The 23,775-nt window shown below is 40.2% G+C and overlaps 1 protein-coding gene and 1 long non-coding RNA gene across 4 annotated transcripts in view; one reads left to right on the top strand and one right to left on the bottom strand.

Moving 5' to 3' along the window:
• Ophn1 (oligophrenin 1) overlaps positions 1 to 23,775 on the top strand; it is a 308,721-nt gene that overhangs the window by 38,824 nt on the left and 246,122 nt on the right. The gene's annotated exons all lie outside the window — the stretch shown is intronic.
• Positions 929 to 4,026, bottom strand: LOC143435487 (uncharacterized). The gene is made up of 3 exons (XR_013105830.1): positions 3,837 to 4,026; positions 3,375 to 3,485; positions 929 to 1,399 (listed from the first exon to the last, which is right to left on the bottom strand). It is a non-coding gene; the product is annotated as an uncharacterized LOC143435487 (long non-coding RNA).

The raw sequence follows: 23,775 nt of genomic DNA, 5'->3' as shown, positions 1-23,775 counted from the left end.
TTATTAAGGAACATCTGGTTGCAGTTGTAAAAATTCTCTTTCTCTGAGTGTGTGTGTGTGTGTGTGTGAGAGAGAGAGAGAGAGAGAGAGAGAGAGAGAGAGAGAGAGAGAGAGAGAGAGGAGAGATTCTTAAGTAGTAAGGTTCCATGACAGATCAGATCTTGTCTCAATGTGCAGAGTTCTACAAGAAATTTTTCTTTCCTTTCTTTCTTTTTCCCTCCCCTCCCCTCCCCTCCCCTCCCCTCCCCTCCCCTCCCCTCCCCTCCCCTCCCCTCCCCTCCCCTTTTCTTCTTTTGAGACAGGGTTTCTCTGTGTAGCCTTGGCTGGCTGTCCTGGAACTTGTTCTGTAGACCAAGCTGGCCTCGAACTTAGAGATCCACCTCTCTGCCTCAGAAATGCTGAGACTAAAGCCCTGGTTAAGTGACTTTCTTAATCAGAGATTTTAGGGAGTGAAGTGCATAATTCCTTTCTTTTTCTTTTGATTCTCTCCTCTTCATTTATGGTGCAAATTATCTCTCTTTCTCCTCCTCCCCCAAGGTCTTCCCCTTTGGTTGGAGCTATTTTTGAACTCATTTCTCCTGTCTCTGCTTCCGCTTCCTAAGTGTTGGGACTGCAAGCATGTCCCAGTATGCCTGGATTTAATGATGTTTATTTATTTATAAACCTAGAACTTCATATATTCTCTAGCACTGAGCCATGCTTCTAGCTCTCACTGTTTTTAGACTAAGACAAAGGATGACAACGCTTTTGTTTTATTAGCCTATCACAAAAATTTGTAAGGCTTACTGAGATCTTAATTATGTTATTCAGTTTTTTTTTTCCTTGGGAGAGCAAAAGTAATATGATCTTGGCATCTGGCAAAGATGATGTCCTCCCTGTGATTGTTCTGAAAAATCAATATTTATCCTGTTTTCCTAGATGTTTTTATCTACACTGTAATCAACACCAGTAGTTGTCTACACATTGTCTAGGGGCAGTAATGCATTTTGTTTGAGAACTTCTGATCTAGTCTGAACCTTTCAAATTTCATATATAGAAACTGAGGACTTAGAGGGGCCCACTCAGAATTACACAGCTTGAAAGAGTACTCACTTGAATTTAACCTTTGTGTCTTTTATTGCAACGTGTTTTGGGGGGCCCATTGAAATGTTGAAGTCCAATGCAGTAGTCAGGGTTTCTGTGATCTTTTACTAAGGGGAAGGTCTTGGCTAGGCATAAAAATAGTCAAATGGTAGAATGTGGAATTTAAGTAAAGAATAATATACTTCCTTTTTTGTTGATTTTAAGTTTTATTAAGTAGTGGTAGGATAGGGCACACAGGATTATTTCAGTTCTTCTGCATTTGTTAAGTTTGTTTTATGTCCCAGCACATGATTCATCTTAGACAAGCTTCCGTATGCTGTTGAATAGAATATATCCTTTAAAAAACCTTTTTATTGGTCCTTTGTGAGTTTTCTATCATGCATCCCAAGCCCACTCATTTTCCCAGCCCCTTGTACCTATTCTCCACCCTTGCAACCTGAAGAATATACTCTTCATTTTATTAATTCAGGAAATTTACTCCATATGCTGTGTGACAGTGTGGGGAAAATGGTGCACTTTTTAAGGCTATCTTAAATTTTATTTAATACTTTTTCAAACAATGTCTGAACTTAGCCCAACTCACTACGTATTTGATGCTGTCCTTTAACTCACAATAACCCTCTGGCTCTAGTCGCCAGACTACTGGTACTATAGGCCTTCATTTTTTTTTTTTTTTTTTTTTTTTACAAAGAATATATAAGAAGAGATGGTGGTGGAAGTGAAATCACTTAAGAATCTAGAGCAATGGTTTTCAACCTGTGGGTCACAACTCCTCTGGGATTTGAATAACCCGTTCACAGGGGTTCCATATCAAATATCCTGCATATCAGATATTTACATTATGATTCACAGCAGTAGCAAAATTACAGTTATGAAGTAGCAATGGAATAATTCTATGGTTGGAGGTTAGCACAACAAGAACTGTATTAAAGGGTCACACAGCACTGGGAATATTGAGAATCACTGTTGTAGAGGGTGGTGAAATGCAATGAAATCGTTGCAATCCAGTTTTTTTTTTTTTCCAGTTGCCCCTGAATGTTCACCAGGAGTAAAGTAAATCACCTGCTTTTTAAATTTGTAATTGTAACTCTTCTCAATAGTTGCAGATTGCCATAGACATTTTGCCTCACTTCCTAGTTAGGGTTGGTCCAAGTGGGTGGTGCCTGGCAGATTTGTCCCCAGAGAAATCATTCTGAACTGGGCCCTGTAGAAAGTTGAGTCAAAAGCTCAGCTTTGTCACCAGCAAGGCTGAGGGAAAGGAGTAAACAGAGAACTCTGTGCCATGAGGCCTCTGCCTGAGATCAGCAAATGTGATTAGATCTCTCAAGGATGAGAAAAGGCTTGAAAGATCAAGTTGGATCACTCTCTCCCCCTCCCCCTCCCCCTCCCCCTCCCTTTCCCTCCCTCCCCCCTGGATCCCTGGGGATTTTTCTCTCTTTAGGACAGCTTGTTTTTTTTTCCAGTTATTTGCCTTGTTTTTCATGTTGAATTTCCCTTAGAGGATTCTCCTCCAGCACTGCCTGTTGAATTTCTTTTTGATTGTGCCAGCATATGTTTTGAGTAGACCTAGGTATGTTGTACATGGTCTGAAATAAGAGGTAATTCACTCTTCTCCCCCTTCACCCCTTGTCCCATGTAATATCATTTTTAACACAAGCTCATGCTTAGCAAGATGCCACTCACTCTCCTCCAGGGTGGTACAGTGCTGCAATGTCTTCCCTATCCCAACACATGAAAGTGAACTTTGTGTAGTCTATGTCTATAAGCTTTGGGAAAGTACTGTTTATAATTTACCTTTGTGAAGAAACCTATATATTTTTCTCTTTTTTGGGGGGTGGGGGGTGGTTGTTGTTCTTCATTCTATTCTAACTTGCTCATAGATACTTGTCTTTTTAGTTATGGTAAAAAATAATTGGGTTCACTAACATTTTCCTTTTTGTTTTTCTTTTTCTATTTGATATTTTATTTACATTTCAGATGTTATCTCCTTTCCCCATTTACTCCCCACCCAGGAACCCCCTATCCCATCCCCCCTCCTCCTGCTTCTATGAGGATGTGCCCCCACCTACCCTCCCCACTCCTACCTCCCTACCCACGAATTCCCCCACACTGGGCATCCAGCCTTCATGGGACCAAGGACTTACTCTCCCACCTATGCTCAACAAGGCCATCCTCCCCTACATATACAGCTGGAGCCATGGGTCCCTCCCTATGTGCTCCCAGGCTGGAGGTTTAGACCCTGGGAGCTCTGGTTGGTTGGTATTGTTGCTCTCCTCATGGGGCCCACAAACCTTTTCAGCTCCTTCAGTCTTCTCTCTCACTTCTCCATTGGGAACCCCATGATCAGATCAATGGTTAGCTGTGAGCAACCACCTCTGTATATGTCAGGCTCTGGCAGACCTCTAAGGAGACAGCTATATCAGGCTCCTGTCTCATTGACATTTTCTTACACACATTGTTGCACTGTGTTCATGGTTTCCTTTATCTTCCCATCATTTCTCCCTCAGAACTCCTCCCCCTCCCGCTTCTGCTTTTCACGACTTACACAAACATATAGACAAATATGTTTTGCATATGAAAGAAAGCATGCTATATGTTGTCTTTCTCCCCCACCCCGTTGCCATTTCTTATTCCTCCTTCCCCCTCCCTTTAGCTCTCTCCCTCTCCCCACTGAGAGGAAGAATAAACCTGGGTGTCTCCTGCCTTCTGGGAACTTTCCGTTCTTGGTTTAAAATCTTTTCCTGATGGCTTACCTTGGTATTTTAGTCATGCATAATATTAGGATCTCTTCTCAGAGTCTTGTGCACGGCTGTCGATAACTCACAGTGTAGTTACTCCAGATGAAAAAAACCAGCACCTTTCATTAGCCCTGTATGGATGGATGGATCCTGGTGCTTTTAGTCAAGAGTTTTTGCAGGCTTTTGCTCTTGGCAATTGCTGAGCTGTTCTCAATCTCTCTAATTTTGGCTTCTTGAAAATGTTCTATAAATGCACTCATGCAATATGTGACCTTTTGAGATAAAAATTTTCCCACTCAGCATAATTCCCTTATGACCCATATAAATATGTCAAGAGTTCATTCCTTTTTATTGCTTAATAATAGTCCTGCATGTGTTTCTGCCAGTTTGTTTACCTATTCCCCAGTTGATGGATATTTGGATTGATTAAAGCTTCTTCTTCTTCTTTTTTTTTTTTTTTGTAATTACGAATGCAGCTGCTGTCATCTTGTGACTATGTTGATAAGCCAATTGCCTCTGGATTCTCAGTTAATATACATGTGTTTATTTTAACAAGAAACTACCAAACCTTTGTCTAAAGGGTAATAGTTTTATGTTCCCATTGGTGATGTAGAAGAGTTGTAGTTTTTCTGTGTCTAGTAGTACTGGACATTGGCACCGTCTGTTATTTCAGTCATGCTAGTTAGTGTATAGTGAGTAGAGTAGTATCTTAGCCTTCGTTTGCTGCATTTGGGTAGTTTCTGTATATTTGATAAAGTATTTTGCCCATTATGTAGTTGAGTTGTTTCATTACTTTAGAATTTGGTGAATGCTTTTTGTATTCCGAATATGGATCTCTTGTCAGACCTATGACTTGCCAGTATTTCCTAACAGCTTATCTTTCAAAAAAAAAATCTTTTCATGGGATATTTCACAGAGAAAAAAAATTGTAATTTTTTTTGTTTTATTTTATTTGTATGAGTGCTTTGTCTGCTTGTGCTTATATATGTCACATATGGTGCCTATGGTGATCAGAAAGGAGTTACAGAGTGTTGTAAGCCACCATGTTGGTGCTCGGAACCAAGCCTGTGTCCACAGTAAGAGCAGCCTATGCTCTTAACCACGGAACTCTCTCTTTTGCTCCAGATCTGCAGCTTTGAGGAGCTCTGTTTCTCTTTCCATTAGTGGATTGTGTTTCTGAAGTTGTGTCTAAAGATGCTTCACCCAGCTGTAGACCACAATGACTGATGCTGTCTCTAAGTTTTCATGCTCAGATTCAGTTCCAGGACCTCATACATGCCGAGGAGGCTCCAGCTTACGTCTAGAATTTGATAGCTTTAGATTTTTAATTTAAACTTGCTGTTCATGTTGACTAGACTACTTTGGAAGCACTGAGATTTAAATGGGAGATTTTTTTTTTTTTGGAGCCTAAGGCATTTTACCTTTGAGAGCTTAGAGGTCACTTAAACCTTCATTGACCTCACTTTTATCTTCTCTGAAATGGGGATAAGCCAGACTGAGCAGCAGTATACCTGTGGTCTTAGCTCCTCAAAATGCTGAGTCAAAAGAAGCCCAAGAATTTGAGGTCAGTTTGAGCCATAGTTAGAAACCCTGTCTCAAAATAAAATCCACAATGAAATGATGGTAGGATCTGCCTCTTAAGGTCGGGGTGAGAATTCCCAACTATAGATGTAAACACCTAGCTCTCAGTAGCCATTGTGTTTTACAGTGTCAAAGTTTGAGGTTTAACTTTGTAATTTAGAAAGCTTGGTAAGATATATACTGTGTTGTCCAAAGGCTTTGGGGCATACAGGCCAGTGCTGAGGTCTGTCTGATCCTGGCAGTTGGAGTCCACTTATCAGCAGGAGGAGATAGCAGTTTCTAGTTAGGGCAACTGAGACGGGGAGAATTCAATACCAAACAAGAATGTGTCGTCTAAAGCAAAATGGAAAAGGAAGTCAAATGTCACTGAACAAAAGGGTAAAAGCAACAGAGTTCAGGACCGTGAGTATGGAGAAACTGGGTGTCAAGCCCCCTTTTATTGACTGCTACTCTGTGTAAAGTGATTGGCCTGGCACTTTCCCTTCCAAATGCTCTTTCATAGCTATGATTGGTGTTTGAAGCGCCTACCCTTTATTCTCCTAAGGGAGTCAGGCTAAGATGTGTTTTTCTGTGCGTGCTACTCCTTTCCTGACAGCAGCCTGGCAATGTGCTCGACACCCCTGTGGGGAAGCTTTCTATTACTTACTTCTGAGCAGGGTGAAAAGGCTGAAGAGCCCTGTCCGGAAGCTGACTGTGTCTGTGGTAGGTCTTGTCTGGGAGCCATTTCAAAGGCTGAATGCCACAGCAACTTTTTTGATCCTCACTATGCTTTCTGGCACTTTGTGCGAAGTCAGCTCCCTGGAAACTCTTCTTGCTTCCTCAGAGCAAGAACTGGCAGCCACAATGTTGTTTTTCCTTTCTCTTTGTTCAGTGTTTTGCCAACTTACCTGAATAAATCTTTTGTGTCCACGTGTTCATAATACACTGTAAAGACATGCTGTTAACTGGAAGCCATAAGCAGTTTAAGCAAAACTCTTTGTTTAACAAGTGAGATGTTTTATGTACATGAACTGGTATTACCAGAAACTGTCCCTGCGACTGAAAGGATCCTTTAGCTAAGAGGCACAACAAAATCAAAGCAATTTATTGCCTAGGACTGAAGAAATAAACACTATGGTGTTTACATGCAAACCTCCAAGAAAATAATGCCACCTGACTTTAGCATGTTGCATGCTAGAAAATTCTGTCATCTTTTTTTATTTGATCTGAGAACAAGAATGAGGGCAGTAGGGCAGGAATTATTACCCATGCTCTATATAAGTTATCAGGTGGAGTTTGAGGGTGCTGTGATGCTGTGGATGGTGGGTGATAGAACTGACTATAAAGAGACTGAGTATCTCCGAAATTTGAGAGTTAAATGTATATGATATAAATTTGGAATTTTCTCCGTGTGTGAGGATGCTACTCACAACATTATTTGCACCGAGACTATAAAATCATCACTGCTGTTTCTGAAACATTTTCATTATCCCCACAGAAACTTTAAACCACTAAATAATTCCCCTTCCCCTTTCCTTTCCGATTCTAGGAACCTCAAATCTATGTACCTGTCTGTGTGACTGTTTATCCCAGATAGTTAATAAAATTAAAATAACATTTTCCAGATCTGCCCATGTTGGCAGTATGTTTGTAAAAATGCCATTTCATGGTTTCCTTTTGTCTCTTCCTCTTCCTTCCCCACCCCCTTTTAATAGTCCTGTCTATCCCAAAACTCTCTATGTTTACCAAATTGATGTTCAAACACACATAAATCCCGTGGCTGCCTCCTGAATGTTGGGATTAAAAAGTGTACACTACTATGTTATGCCTTTCCTTTTTCAAAAAATACTCGGTGAAGTGAAAACTTCTAGTTCTTTGGGAAGTTAGTTATGGTAAATGATGCTTTGCTGGGGCACACAGGTGAAAGATTATCTTGCTAAAGCAAACAGGTGAAAGACTGTTTTCCTGAAGCAGACACAGGTGAAAGGATGTTTTTATATAGCAAACACATGGAAGGACCTGTGATAAAGGAGTATAAATATGACCCCACAGACAGTGGGAGATGAGCACTGAGCTTTGGTTTGTTCTGCCTTGCTATTCTTCACTAAAGACACTCATGTATTGGTTTCCCTCACATAGCATTGAGCTCAACTTGTGGTAACGCTGCCACTGAGAGGAAAATCACCCAAGAACTGCTCCTGAAGTTCCTACAGAAGCTTACTGCTTCTGTGGCCTTGCCTTAGGCCAGTTGGTGAGCCTGGCAGTTTCCTCAGGATTGAACTATACAGCTGCCTGGTATCTGCTTGCTGAAAGGACTGGACTGTAGCTGCCAGTTCATGCCTGGTATCTGCCTGCCCAGAGGACTGGTCTGCAGTGGCTGAGTTGTATTTGGTGTTTGCTACGGGACTGAACTGTTGCCCAAGAAGATGGAGCTTGCTCCTAAAGAACTATTGCTGAACAGGTCTGCTTCCCTTATATCCTAATAACTTTTCTCTTCCACTACCTCTGCTGGGTAGTGTGCTAACCTTATTAAAAGTAGGTTTCGGGGCTGGAGAGAGATGGCTTAGAGGTTAAGTAGCACTGGCTACTCTCCCAAAGGTCCTGAGTTCAATTCCCAGCAACCACATGGTGGCTCACGACCATCTATCTGTAATGGGATCAGATGCTCTCTTCTGGTGTGTATCTGAAGACAGCTATAGTGTAGTTGTATAAATAAAATAAGTAAATCTTAAAAAAATTCTAAAAATAGGTTGCAAAAAATTTATGCCTACATAAAAGGGGGGTTGAACCTTATGTCTTTATGCATGCTAGGCAAGAGCTCTGTTGTTGCACATCTCTTGTCTCCTCCTCCTCTCCCTTCTTTTTTCTCCCCTCTTTTTACATTTTTATTGTGCTAGGTTTCTTATTAAAGTTAAACTTTTTCACATTATGCCTACTCTGTTTACATTAACTTTTCCTCTCTCCCCACATGCCCTGCCCCATTTTTCCCCCTCAAATACATGTTCTCATTTTAAATCATTTATATAAATACATATACATACATACATACATACATACATGAATGAATATACAAATACAACTTTCTGAGCCCATTTAGTGTATATGTCTTTAGGGCTGACCATGCCATGGATTGCCAAGATTTCCCCCACCCATATAAAACCAGGTTTATATGTCAACCTGGTTTTGTCATCATTCAGGTCTTGTTTAGACAACCATATTGTTGAGATTTCATGGGTGAAGCTTCCCTGTTCTATTTAGAGGGCACAGTCTCATTGCTGACATCTAGGTTCTCTGGCTTGTAGAATCTTTCCACCTCCTCATCCACAATGCTCCCTTAGCTTTAGGTGTAGAGACACGCTGTAGATACATAAATTGGGTCTGGGCACCCCACAGTCAGTTGTTCTCTGCATTTAGACCAGTTGTGTGGTTTTCTGTAGTTGTCTCCATCTGCTGCAAAAAAGTTTCTTTGAGGGGTGAGAACCACACTTATCTGTGTGAATAAGGGTAAGTATATAGAATGCAGCTGAGTATTTTAGTAAAATGGCAGTGATTTAGGTTTTTCTCTAAGATCTATGACCTCACTAGCCATGGGTAAGTTGGCTAGGTTTGAAGTACCAGGTATGATTTTCCTTCTGTTGAGTGTTCAAGTAGACAGCTGGTGGTTATAGTCAAGGTATGAGGGCCACTATTGCACCTATAGGAGTATCTTGCCATATGGGTCATTGTGATTCACAGACTTTACAACTAGGTAGGATTGTTTATTGCTTCCCTCCCTTGGCAGCTTGCATAACACCTTCTGGCACTATGAAAGCTAATCTTCATGGAGGAGGCTTTCAGGTCAGATCCTGTTTCCTCAGAGTCCTTTGTCTGAAGAGCATGCTGTCTTCCATAATAGAGACTTACCTTCAGATTCTGGAAGGGCAATGGCACTAGCTCATATTAATTTAACAGTTTCTTGGACTCTTCTGACTAAAAACTTAGAGGTTTCTTGTGCCTGGTACTGGCATTTTCGTTGGAGGGTTTATGACACTCATGGGAGCATTATCACCCCATTTGGCATAATTTCATTTAATCTATCTATCTATCTATCTATATATATGATTATATGTAATTTTAGGTAAATATAAAATAAGATTCCCTATAGCTTTTCAAATATACTTAGTGTTACTTATCCCTCCTCCCTTTCCCTCTGTATTGTCCTTTCTCTCTTTTTCTCAGTTAAAGCCCTCCTCCTATTTCCCCTCTTATATCCTCCATGTTCTGTTATTTCTGTCTCAAGAGTGGGGCCTCACTGCATAGCTCTGACTAGCCTGGAATTCACTCTGTAGACCAGGCTGGCCTCAAACTCACAGATCCACCTGCCTCTTGAATGCTGCTGGGCTTAGAGATACATACCAGTAGACTTGGCCTTTCCTTTCCTTTTGTTTGACAAAGATTTACTATATAGCCATGGTTGGCCCAGAATATGTACTACTGAATCTTCTACCCCCTGAGTGTCAGCATTAGAGGGTTGTATTAACATGGCTGGGTAGAATATATGGGGGAGAATTTAACTTTTTAAGTTTTCTTTTAGCATTTTATGTCATTTCATTCTCTTCTGGACCCTGTGGATTCTGATGGGAAAATGGCTGTAATCTTGAAGAATCTTTTGAGATAAATTACTTTTCTCTTGCTGTTTTGCAAACTGTGTCTTTGGCTTAAGGAAAGGATTTAAGTGTGTGCATGTACATGCGTGTTGGTGTCTGCACTTGTAGGTGATGTGTAAGTGTGCATACAAGTGCCAGCACTCGTGGAGGTCAGAAGTGAGAGATCCCCTGGACCTGGAGTTTCAGGCAGTTGTCCCTGGAAGTGAATTTGGACTCTGGAAGAACAGTATGCTTTCTTAATTGCTAAGCTGTCACTCCAGCCCTATCTATTTGGATTTTGACAGTCCATTTATAGTAAGTTTCAGTTTGTATCTAGTTGAATTTATCCCATTAGGGTTTAATGTGCTGCTTGGTTGTATAAATTATTTTTCTTTTCAACCTTCTACTCCTTCTTCTAATCCTCCTTTTTCTTCTCCTCCTCTCCTTTTCCTTCTTCTTCCTCTTCCTCCTCTTCTTCCTCCTCAACTTCTTCTTTGGATTTTTCAAAGACAGGGTTTCTCTGTGTTCTCTGGCTGTCCTGGAATTCACTCTGTAGACCAGGCTGGCCTTGAACTCTGGATATCTGCCTGTCTCTGCCTCCAGAGTGCTGGGATTAAAGGCACAGATTCATTTTTTAAAAATTAATTTGGGGAGCATTATTATTAGGCCATTCTTTCTTAAAATTATCTTTTTATTAATTTCTTATGTTTTGTTTTCTAAAAGTTCAATAATATGCAGATTAGCAATTCTTTATCATATATAATTTTATATATAATATTTTATATAGAGAGAATATATATTATTTTTCATACATTATTCTCCTGATTCCCTTTAGTTCTGTATATTTTTATTAGCTCTTTTTATGCATTTAAGATGGTCATTTTTGCAATTTTTGTTTTCTAAGTGTGGTAAATGGATTTTCCTCAGGGACAGGTTGTTTTTCTTTTTTTGTCAATTTATTCCTTTGATTTGACCATACTTGTTTCTTGTGTGACTTGTAATTTTTTGCCATTAATTTTAAAAATGTATATCATTATAGATTATGGATATACTAAAGGAAAATCTACACATTAGCATCACATGCATGGATTGTAAATTCAAGAACATGTTGTTGAATGGAAGTTTTCTCTGATCCTTTTATAAGGGAAACACAACCCTTCTATGCTCCTCAGAAGATAACTTGAATTCTATTTCTACTTGATAGTATTTACCAGAGCTGTAGCAGTGTTTATGTCTTGAACTTTTAATCCATCCCAGGGTGAACAAAGTGGAAGCCACTAATTTTTAAAGAATAGTTATTTTTGTACAGTATAGTCTGATCAGTTTCCCTTGCCCCATCTCCTTCCAGACCCTCCCTACCTCCCCACCCATTCAAATCCATGCCGCCTTTCTCACATTTAAGAAAACAAACAGGCAATTAAAAAAGACAAGAACAAAACAAACAAAAAAGAACAAGAAATAAAAATGATACAACATATATTTTCAGTAAAAAAGAAAAAAAGATTAACAAGAATCTATGCTTGTCAACTTGACTACATCTGGAATTAACTAAAACCTACCTGGCTAGGTTCATCTGTGAGGGACTTTTTTTTTCTTTTATTGGATATTTTCTTTATTTACATTTCAAATGTTATCTGCTTTCCAGGTCTTCACTCCGGAACCCCCTATCCCATCCTCCCTTTCTCTGCCTCTCCACCACCCACCCACCCACTCCTGCCTTTCTGCCCTGGCATTCCCCTACACAGGGGCATAAAACACCCCAAGGCCTGCTCCTCCCTCTTATGTCTAATAAGGCAATCCTCTGACACATATGTGGCTGGAGCTATGGGTCATGTGAGGGACTTTTTAATTAAATAATTGTGGTGGGAAGATCTACCTTCAATCCAGATCTTTTGAGGTGGGAAGGCACACCTCCAATCTGGGCCACACCTTCTGTTGGCAGCCTAGGTAAAGGACATGGAAGAAGGAAGCTTTTTTTTTTTTTTTTTTGCCTGCTTGCTCTCACCTTGCTAGCATATCCATTTCTTCATTGGCACTAGAACCTACTTCTTCAGGATTCCAGAGTCTACTGAAGACCAGCTGAGACATCCAGCCTCGTGCACTGAACAACTACTGTATTCTTGAACCTTCTGTTGGTAGATAGCTATTGTTGGACTAGCTAGACTGCAGTCTGTAAGCTATTCTAATAAATCATGTATATATATTTTTCCCTGTAAGTTCTGTTCCTTTAAAGTACCTTGACTAATACACCCATTAGAACTACAGAATTGGGAACTACAATTTACAAGTAAAAAGACCAGTAAGGTAAAAAAAAAAAAAAAAAAAAAAACCAAAAAAACCTCCAACAAAGCAATGTGAGACAAAAATAAAAACCTTCAAAAAAAAACTTTGACTTCATTTTGTGTTGGCCATCTGCTGCTGGGCATGGGGCCTGTCCCAAAGTGTAGTTTGTCTTCCCAGTAGAGTGGGTATCCATTGCAGATAGCTTCTTGGTTAGGAATGGTGGCTGGTATCTATGCCCCCTTTCGGCACTATGACCCTGTCTGGCTTGAACCTGTGCATGCTGCCACAGTCTCTGTGAGTTCACATGCATGTCTGTCATCTTGTGTCTGTAAAGACACGGTTTTCTTGGTGTCCTCTAATCCCTCTGGCTCTTAAAGTCTTACTGATTCCTCTTCGGAGCAGTTCCTGAGCCCTGAGGAGTTTAATGAAAACATCCCATTTAGGACTGGGTACTCCAAGGTCTCTCACTTTCTGCACATTGTCCAGTTGTGGGCCTCCGTCTTAGTTCCCATCTGCTGCAGGAGGAAGCTTCTTTGGTGATGGCTAAGGAAGACATTGACCCGAGTCCAGGTCAAGTATGGCCACTGGGATCCCAGGTAGAAAGTGTAACTTGTGATTTTTGTTGTTGGAAACTGAACATTTGAATATTATAATGAGAGAATTTTGGAAATCGGATATGCTTTCATTTTAGGGTTAGCCATTTATCCTTTTGATCACTCACGTTCAAATAGTGGTCTGGTGTAGTGATTATTTTATTCTCTCACGAAGTGTATTTGCAAAGAGTTTGTTCTTATCCTGTTTGGTCACCAGTCTTAGTTGGTGTTCAGTAACAGTTTGACATATACTTTTTTTATACTTTTTTCATCAATGCCAGGAGATTACATGACGGCAACAAACTGTTCCTAGTCTTTGCAGATGGACTCCTCTCTATTCCACACCTTATGCTCAAGCTTTTCTTCCCTCTGTTCATTTTATAACCTCTGGTAGGTTTTGTGCAGACTAGGCAGGTGTTTGCTCACAGAGTCATCTCTCTAGTCCTCCCTCCTTTCTTTCATTTGCGGGACAGTATTTTACTGTTTTTGCCTAGGATGGGCTTAAGTTTGCTAAACAAGCTGGGATCATAAGGTATGCCATCACACTCTGCCAGTTTAGTTTTCAAACACTAGATTTTCTAGCCTGAGTTCAGTATTGGGGAAAATGACAAGTGCCTGGCTTCAGTCCTTCATGTAGCCTCCCAAATTGGTTTGAAAAGAAATTCATAAGAGTTTGTGAATAAAGTCTGTTTTATTTCCTATGGAACTAGAGCCCAGAGCCCATGTTAAGGATACAGAATAACCAACTTTAAAATATCAAAATGCCACTCTCAGTAGGCCAAAGATCATGGGCCCAAGACATGTAAAAATGACACAAAACACTCCTACATTAAGGTTGCCTTAAAAAAACTTCAGCCTTCAGTTGGCCATTGTGAACCTTTGCCTACATTCCAGAGCTCTGATAAGGTCAGTTTTAAGCTGTTTCTGCTTTATTTTGATGTTTCTGTGGTGTTTGGGATCTGTCTTCTCTGTCTTTTTGTTACTGTTACCCTGACTACAATTTAAAACCAGAAACTTCTACTTTTTTATTTTGTAAGTTTAAAAGTTAGCATGCAAAGTTATGTATTTCACTCTGGAGCTTCCTGCTGGTCAGCTAGCTGTATTGTTACTCCTCCCCCCACCCCCACCCTATCCTCTCAACCCTAGACTTATCTTGCTGGTCCCTTCCTCCCTTCTGCTTGTACTTATGTCACGTAGCTCATTGCTGTTTTAAACGCTGTAAAATCTTTGTCATTTATGTGAATTGATGCTGCCTGCATGAATGCTTGTGCACTGTGTGTGTGCCTGGTATTTGAGGAGCCAGAAGAGGGCATCAGATCCCTTGGAACTGGAATTAAAGATGGTTATGAGCTGCTATGTGGGCACTGGGAAATGAATTTCAGGTTATCTGCAATGCAGCCAATGCTCTTAAACACCGAGTCCTCTCTCCAGCTTCATTGAACTGGTTTTTTTTTAAAACTTAGCTTGTCTGATGTTGACTTGTGCATCAACCAGTTACTAGTTCTGTAGTCTTGGAGTAGCTACTTATTTTCCCTCTGATGCAAACAACATCTGTTTTTGAGGGTGTGGTAGCAAGAAATAGCAATCTTTCTACCACATCTTTTGGAATGTATGCAGTATAATTCCTTCACACATGAGTGTTGTATACAGCAAGTGCTCCTTCTTGCATATGTTCCCCTGTCATGCAAGATAGGTTACCTAAAGCCTAGCAGACCAACACAGCTTCTTTTCTTTATTTTTATTGGATATTTTATTTACATTTTAGATGTTATCCCCTTACCTCATTTCTCCCCTGCCCAGGAACCCCCTATCCCATCCCCCCTCCTCATGCTTCTGTGAGGATGTGCCCCCACCCATGAATTCCCCCACACTGGGTGTCCAGCCTTCACTGGACCAAGGACTTCCTCTCCTACCTATGCTTGACAATGCCATCCTCCCCTACATATACAGCTGGAGCCATGGGTCCCTCCCTATGTGCTCCCAGGCTGGTGGTTCAGACCCTAGGAGCTCCGGTTGGTTGGTATTGTTGCTCTCCTCATGGGGCTGAAAACCCTTTCAGCTCTTTCAGTCTTCTCACTTCTCCATTGGGTACCCCATGATCAGTTAGTTCAATGGTTAGCTGTGAGCATCCACCTCTTAATATGTCAGACTCTGGCAGACCTCTAAGAAGACAGCTATATCAGGCTCCAGTCAGCATGCACTTCCTGACATCCACATCAGAGTCTACCTTTGGTGACTGCTCATGGGATGGATACCAAGGTGGAATGGTCTCCAGACGGCCCCTACTTCAGTTTCTGCCCCATACTTTGTCTCCATATTTGCTCCCTTGAATATTTTGTTACTCCTTCTAAGAAGGACTGAAGCACCCACACAGTTTTTGGTCTTCCTTCTTCATGAGCTTCATATGGTCTGTGAGTTGAATCTTGAGTATTGTGAGCTTCTGGGCTAATATCCAATTATCACTGAGTGAATACCATGCCTGTTCTTTTGTGATTGGATTCTCTCACTCAGGATGGTATTTTCTAGTTCCATCCATTTACCTAAGAATTTCTTGAATTCATTGTTTTTAATAGCTGAGTAATACTCCATTGTGTAAATGTACCACATTTTCTGTATCCATTCCTCTGTTGAAGAACATCTGGGTTCTTTCCAGCTTCTGGCTATTATAAATAAGGCTGATCTGAACATAGTGGAACATGTGTCCTTGTTATATGTTGGAGCATCTTCTGGGTATATGCCCGGGAGTGGTATAGCTGGGTCCTCAGGTAATGCTATGTCCAATTTTCTGAGGAACCACCAGACTGATTTCCAGAGTGGTTGTACCAGCTTGCAATCCCACCAACAATGAAGGAGTGTTTCTCTTTCTCCAAATTCTCACCAGCATCTACTATCACCTGAATTTTTGATCTTAGCCATTCTGACTGGTGTGAGGTGGAATCTCAGGGTTGGTTTGATTTGGATTTCCCTGATGACTAAGGGTGCTGAACATTTCTTTAGGTGCTTCTAGGCCATTCGAGTTTCCTCAGTTGAGAACTCTTTGTTTAGCTCTGTACCCCATTTTTTAATAGGGTAATTTGGTTGTCTGGAGTCTAATTTCTTGAGTTTTTGTATATATTGAATATTAGCCCTCTGTCGGATATGGGATTGGTAAAGATCTTTTCCTAATCTGTTGGTTGCTGTTTTGTCCTATTGACAGTATCCTTTGCCTTACAGAAGCTTTGCAATTTTATGAGGTCCTATTTGTCAATTCTTGATCTTAGAGCATAAGCCATTGATGTTCTGTTCAGAAACTTTTCCAGTGTGCCCAAGTATTCAAGGTTCTTCCCCACCTTCTCTTCTATTAGTTTCAGTGTATCTGGTTTTATGTGAAGGTCCCTTATCCACTTGGACTTGAGCATTGTACAAGGAGATAAGAATGGGTCTATTTTCATCCTTCTACATGCTGACCTCCAGTTGAACCAGCACCACTTGTTGAAAATGCTGTCCTTTTCCACTGGATGGTTTTAGCTCCTTTGTGAAAGATCAAGTGACCATAGGTGTGTGGGTTCATTTCTGGATCTTCAATTCTATTCCATTGATTTTCCTGCCTGTCTGTACCAATACCATGCAGGTTTTTTTTTTTTTTTTTTTTTTTTTTTTTTTTTTCACTATTGCTCTGTAGTACAGCTTGAGGTCATGGATGGTGATTCCTCCAGAAGTTCTTTTATTGTTGAGAATAGTTTTTGCTATCCTGGGTTTTTTGTTATTCTAAATGAATTTGAGAAATATCTTTCTAACTCTGTGATTTTAATGGGGATTGCATTGAATCTGTAGATTGCTTTTGGCAAGATGACCATTTTTAGTATATTAATCCTGCCAATCCATGAGCATGGGAGATCTTTCCATCTTCTGAGATCTTCTTCTTTGATTTCTTTCTTCAGAGACTTGAAGTTCTTGTCATACAGATCTTTCACTTGCTTGGTTAGATTCACACCAAGGTATTTTATATTATTTGTGAGTATTGTGAAGGGTGTCGTTTTCCTATTTTTTTCTCAGCCTGTTATTCATTGAGTAGAGAAAGGCTACTGATTTGTTTGAGTTGATTTTATATCTAGCCACTTTGCTGAAGTTGTTTATCAGGTTTAGGAGTTCTCTGGTGGAAATTTTGGGGTCACTTAAGTATACTATCATATCATCTGCAAATAGTGAAATTTTGACTTCTTCCTTTCCTATCTGTATCCCTTTGACTTCCTTTTGTTGTCTAATTGCTCTGGCTAGGACTTCCAGTACTATATTGAATAGGTAGGGTGAGAGTGGGCAGCCTTGCCTAGTCCCTGATCTTAGTGGGATTGCTTCAAGTTTCTCTCCATTTAGTTTACTGTTGGCTACTGGCTTGCTGTATATTGCTTTTACTATGTTTAGGCATGGGCCTTGAATTCCTGTTCTTTCCAAGACTTTCACCATGAAGGGGTGTTGAATTTTGTCACATGCTTTCTCAGCATCTAGTGATGCTACCACGTTTATAATGGAATGTTCTAGGAGTTAAGTATCCAGTAATATTATGTCATAGTTATACCACTACTAGGTAGGATAATGCAGTATGATGTACATGATAGTATGATGGATCATGAGTTTAGAAATGTTAAATGTAAACAATGGTGTAGTTTCATCATCATCATCATCATCTAGTTTCTGGCTTTCTATTTTCCTTTTTAGAGCACCCAGTGCTCAGAGTGAGCAAATGACTTGCTTATGGATATATAGGAAATTATGCTGTAACGTAATTTTGAATCAGTGTCCCTAATGCTTGTTGTATATATCGTGATATCGGGGACCTAGTTGTCTCTCCGGAATAGAAGTTTGCCTTACAAATATTGTCTTCCCAAGGTCTCAGTGTTGCTGTATTAGATGTATGCTAGCAGTGTGCTCTCAGTTGAAAGAAAAGGAGGAAATAATTGAGCACGTGTGTGTGTGTGTGTGTGTGTGTGTGTGTGTGTGTGTGTACGTGTGCGCACTCACTACTTTGTTTTATCTTTTGCTGCTGCTGGGGATCAAACCAAGGCCTTGCATATGCTAAATAAATGTTGTAACAGTGAGCTGTACCCTGTCCCTTGACTCTTTTTATATTTCTTTTTTTGAAGAAAATCTTAACTAAAATCTGGTAAGATATATTGAGTCGGTATAGGATTCGAACTCAGTTGGTCACTTTCTTGCTATAAAACTCTGGGAAGTAATTTTAATTCTCTGAGCAGAATAGCTTTAGAAAAAAATAGAGGTAATTTTTATTCCATAAAGCTGTTTTAGCATATGAAATAATATTCTACCTAAGTATAGTGATGGACATATACATGGTAGAGTTACGCCAAACGCTACTTTTATATTTAAATTTTTATTATGTTTTAATTCTCTGTGCAGAACAGCTTTAGAAATATAGTAAATGGAAATAATTTTTATTTCGTAGAGATTTTTTACAGTATGAAATATTATCTAGGTATAGTGATGGGTACAGGGCAGGCGATAGACTTGCACCTTTTTTACTACTTTTCTACTTTATTTTTATTTTCTACTTCTTTTCTACTTTATTTTTATTTTTATTATGTTCATTTATTCATGTGTATGTTGTGGGGTGTAGGTCAAAAGTGAACTTGCTGGTTCTCTCCTTACACTACATGGATTCTGGGAATCAAACTTGGGTCATCAGGCTTGGATCCAAGTACCACTTAAGTAGCCCAACCCCCTTTAAACTTGTTTTGGGGATGGTACAGAAATAGTTCCATCAATTTTCTCCCTTCTCAGCTTAAAGCTTGCATATAATTAAGGTGTATAAAATTAGAACAACATTGTTCTCTGGGGTGAGGTTGTAACTGAGGGAAAGGTAGCAGCTGGAACCTGTAATTCTCCGGGTGTGGGAGGTGGTGGTGGTGGGAGGACATTCCTGATGCTGACAGAAAAGCTGTTTGTGAGAAATGAAGATGTCAATAGCTTCATGTCAGTTTGTACATAACTGAGATGCTTGCTTTCTGATGGTGTGTTCTTCAGAGACTGTGGTAAACACGCCCCTGTTCATTTGATATGCCTTTTTTCACTATGCTATACTCTTTAGTACTTCTCTAAATTGAGTTTCATTATTTTTCTCTGCCTGGAACGTTTTCTTTATTTCCATGCCCGGAAAATGTGGAACACAGCCTTTAAATCTCTGCTCACATGTCACTCTTTTGTAAGGCCTTGTGGATGCTCCTTCAGCAGATGGAAGTAGTCCTATCTCTGGAAAAGCACATTATAACTTAGTTGAAATACTGTTTTCCTCTATTGGGGAGTATGGTCATTTAAGGGCAGTAGTTACTGAAGTGGGTCCATTCATTTATTCTTTGTAATATATTTTTTTGTAATGTAAAATCCTTGCCCGTGGAGAAGTACTGACAGCTGAACTCCATTATGGGATGTATAATCTTACTAATCATCATACTCATAAATTTCTAAGGTGGAGGTTAGAGAGAAGGTAGGTGAATCAATGTTGGATAGTCCAGAAGCCTGGAGTAGAACGTTCTTCTGAATTCCAAAGCTGATGGTCTCATACACAGTACTCTAGTATGGCATAGACCAAGAGAACTTCTGGTAATTGTGGAAATGTTGTCTATGTGTTCCCATTAGCAGAGTGACATCTTTAGCTCTCAAAATGGGGCTGATGTGACTGAAGAAGTGAATTTTTAATATTCATGAATTTCTGTTTAAGGAACTGCATATAGGGGATTGGAGAGCTGGATCAGTGGTTAAGAGCACTGACTGCTCTTCCAGAGGTCCCGAGTTCAAATCCCAGTAACCACATGGTGGCTCACAACCATCTGTAATGGGATCCGATGCCCTCTTCTGGTGTGTCTGAAGAGAGTGACAATGTACTCACATACATAAAATAAATCTTTTTTTTTTTTTTTTTAAAGTCAAGAAAGGAACCACATAGAGAAAACTATTCTCCCACCTTTAAACAGAAGCCTAGGGATTCTCTCTTGACTTTAAGTCAATTGATTCCCTCAACTGATCTTATTCTACAGCTTAACTTTGTTACATGAGAAACTTCAGGTAAATGTAATTTAGGAGTTTATTTGAGGAAGGAGTGATTCATAAATCAGGCATGGCTTAGCCAGGAGAGGGTCAGAGAGCTCCACCCCACAGTGTGGGCAATGTTTACAGAAAGAAACAAAGAAATGACAGTACAGAAACAGCTGGTTGCCTGAGGAGGTGAGGAAGCATGCCTTGGAAGTGGGCTGCTCTGATCCCTTTGCAACCTGTGATAGGCTGAAGCTTAGCTGCTGCTGGGTGTGGTTGGCTAGCATTCAACTACCTGTTACAAAAATAAAACTTAGGTTACAGGTTGTTTCCATACTATATTAGGTTGCGGTTTACTGCTTATGAAGGCCGATTTAAGTAAAATTTAATTTAATGTAGTTAGAGAACCTGAAATTCCTCTTAATAGAAACAGGAAAATGAACTCTTATCTGGGCATGGAGACTCAGGGCCTATAACCCCAGCAACTGGGAGGCAGAAGTAGAAGAGTTCTTGTGAGTTCAAGGTCAGCCTGGACTGCATAACAAGGGACTTGCCCCTCTCCCCCCCCCCCCCAAAAAAAAAAAAACCAAGTAAAAACTTCAACTCTTTCTTTTTAAAAAATATTAATTCATTTTTATTTCATGTGCATGAGTGTTTTGGCTGCATGTCACGTATGTAGGAGTGACACATGTGTGCCTGGTGCCTGAGGAAGCCAGAGGAAGGGAGTCAGATCCCTTAGAAACTAGCTCCACACAGTTCTGAGCTGCCGTGTGGGTGCTGGAAATCGACCTCGGGTCTTCTGAAAGAGCAGTATGTACTCGGACTGCTGAATCACCACGCCAGGTCAACTTTTCTAAAGACAGTATATATATATATACACACACACACACACACATAGATTTGATAAGGTTATAGACATTAGAAAAGTTCAATGGAATCAGTGCCTGTTGTCATTATTTTTAAAATCACATTTTCCACAATGAAAGATGAAAGAGATTTTGGTAAACGATGGAAGGAGAGTGCTATTGCTGTGGCTAAGACACAAATATTGTAAAAATCATTATTACAAAGATAGTTTAAAATCATTGGGATATTACAGTCTGGAAACATCTCATTGCAACAATTTGCTATTGGACTGAAGTCAGAGAGTACAAAAGCATCAGTGGCCAAAGTGTCTATTAACAAGGAGTCCCATGACAGTTGTTTTGTGAGTGGATGTTAGAGATTAATAAAAGATAATTTATAATTTGTTTGCTGATGGAAGTTAAATACCTGCTCTTAAATATGCCAGGAACACGTTCTACTACTGGATCAGCCATTTTCAGTAATTATGAAGGACTCCAGGCTCCCACACAGTATTGCATTGACTGTCAGCTGCTCATGCATCAGGCTATAAAACCAAAGGAACTTGGGCTGAGAAGGAACCTTTATGTTCTTGTAATTTAATGCTCACATACTTTAAAAATAGTTTTTATTTGTATGAGTGGTTTGCTTGCATGTATGTATGTGTATCATGTACATGGCCTGGTGCCTGTGGGGGCCAGAAGAGCGTGTCAGAGCCCCTGGAACTAGAGTTACAGATGGTTGTTTTGCCCAGTTTTATTCGAACTTGACACAAACTAGAGCATTTGAGAGAAGGGAACCCCAACTGAGATAATGCCCCCATAAGGTGTGGCTGTAGGACATTTTTAAAATTAGTGATTGATTGGGGCAGACCCTGGAGGAGGAAGTTTTAATTAATCAATGCAATTAATTAAATGTGATTAACATAATTTAATTAGTGTAATTAATTAATCTAATTTAATTAATGTACTTTAATTAAATTAACTAGTATCTGTTAGAAAAGAGATCTATCTCATTTTCCTAATGGATTAGGCAGTCTTTGTAACACATATTCTTGGATAACCTGCTCAGATTCACAAATTGTCTTAGAGAGTGGGTTTGCTCATCTGGGAAGAGATCTGAATATGGAAAAAGACATCCATAAAGTACTTCAGAAGAGCTGAGAGCTGAGTGAGGGTCTCCCCAGGCTCTAATGAGGGCTGCTGGCAGCATTGCCTTCTCAGTTCCTGATGAAGTTTTTTAACAGATTACTTTGGGTCTGATGAACACATCCCATTTTTCTGGGGATATGCAGCCAGGAAGGGTAATGAAGAGAACATCTAATTTCCTGAGACTTAACTACAGAGTGAGTGATCTGGAAAACAAGGGGGAGGAAGAATCATTACGATTTTAAACAGATCTCAGGAGGCTATATGGGGTGGGGGAGTGATTTCAGTGGCTGGGGTATAACAGAGTAACTGACAGAATTAAAAAGCCCATCATGAAAATATTGTACAGATTAAAGATTGAAGTAGACTGGGGCTTCAGGATAGAGAAAATATGATTTGTGATTAGGAAAACATGAGAGATTGTTTGGGTAGTTGTTATCACCTTATTTGCCATGCCAGTGGTCCATATGTGGGAGTTAATAGACAGGCCTATAAAGACTGAATCACTGTCCCAAGCATAGATGATTATGGCCATTAATATGTGATATGTTTGGAAGATCATTTTGGTTCTTAGTTTTGTGAATAGGTTTTTGTCCAATAAAGGGAGAGAATGTACAGGGATTCCTAATAAAGTATGCTTAAATAAATCATTACACAGTCAGCATAAAGGTAGAGTGAAATATTTGGTCACAGGTGTCTGAGAAGGGCTGGTGGCCAATTGTCCACAGTGTGAAGTAAGAAGTAAGTGGTCCCACTATCAAGTAGAAAACTCATTATACTCTCTGTGACTTTAAGATTCACCTGATGCTCTATCCCATCAATGATGAGGGTCTTGGTCAAGTTGGAGGCCAGTTTGGCCTGAAGACTTCTTCATTCCAGATAAAGGAAGACAGGGAAAGGTATGTAGGGCAGGGAAAGAAGGGGCATCTGAGACTTTGATATGGGAGTTCCATCTCTTGGATCAGTAAGCCGTTTTGCATCTGGTGTTGTACCTTGCCACTTTAGGAGCAAGGAATCTTAGAAGGATGCTTGATGCTTTGGGTAGTTTTTGTTTTCCTCGTTAAAAGCTTGAAATAGCCAAGATTCAACTCACAGACCACATGAAGCTCATGAAGAAGGAAGACCAAGTGTGGATGCCTCGGACCTACTTAGAAGGAGTCACAAAATACTCAAGGGAGCAAATATGGAGACAAAGTGTGGGACAGAAACTGAAGGAGGGGCCATCTGGAGACCATTCCACCTGGGTATCCATCCCAAAGGTAGATGCTGATATGAGTGTCAGGAAGTGCATGCTGACAGGAGCCTGATATAGCTGTCTCCTTAGAGGTCTGCCAGAGTCTGACATATTCAGAGGCAGATACTCACAGCTAACTATTGATCTGATCAAGGGGCTCCCAATGGAGGAGTTAGAGAGAAGACTGAAGGAACTGAAAGGGTTTGTGGCCCCATGAAGAGAGAAACAATACCAATCAACCAGAGCCCCCCAGGGTCTAAACCATCAGCCTGGGAGCACATAGGGAGGGACCCATGACTCCATCTGTATATGTAGGGGAGGATGGTCTTATCGGAGGTGAGAGGAGATCCTTGGTCCCATGAAGGCTGAACACCAAGTGTGGGGGAATTCGAGGGTGGGGATGTGGGAGTGGGGTTAGGTGAGGGCACATCCTTATAGAAGCAGGAAGAGGGAGATGGGATAAGGGGTTCCTGGGTGGTGGGAGGAATGGGGTAAGGGGATAAAATCTGAAATGTAAATATAATATCTAATAAAAAAGAAAATAAAAAATTAAAAAACTTTTCAGCAAGACATAGCATTTTATTTGCCAGTCTAAGAAAGCAAACAGCTCTAGATCTCAAGTCACTTTATAAGGCCATCCATAAT

The sequence above is a fragment of the Arvicanthis niloticus genome, chromosome X, assembly GCF_011762505.2.
Source record: "Arvicanthis niloticus isolate mArvNil1 chromosome X, mArvNil1.pat.X, whole genome shotgun sequence".
Lineage (NCBI taxonomy): Eukaryota > Metazoa > Chordata > Mammalia > Rodentia > Muridae > Arvicanthis > Arvicanthis niloticus.
This window is presented reverse-complemented; position numbering and strand designations above follow the sequence as displayed.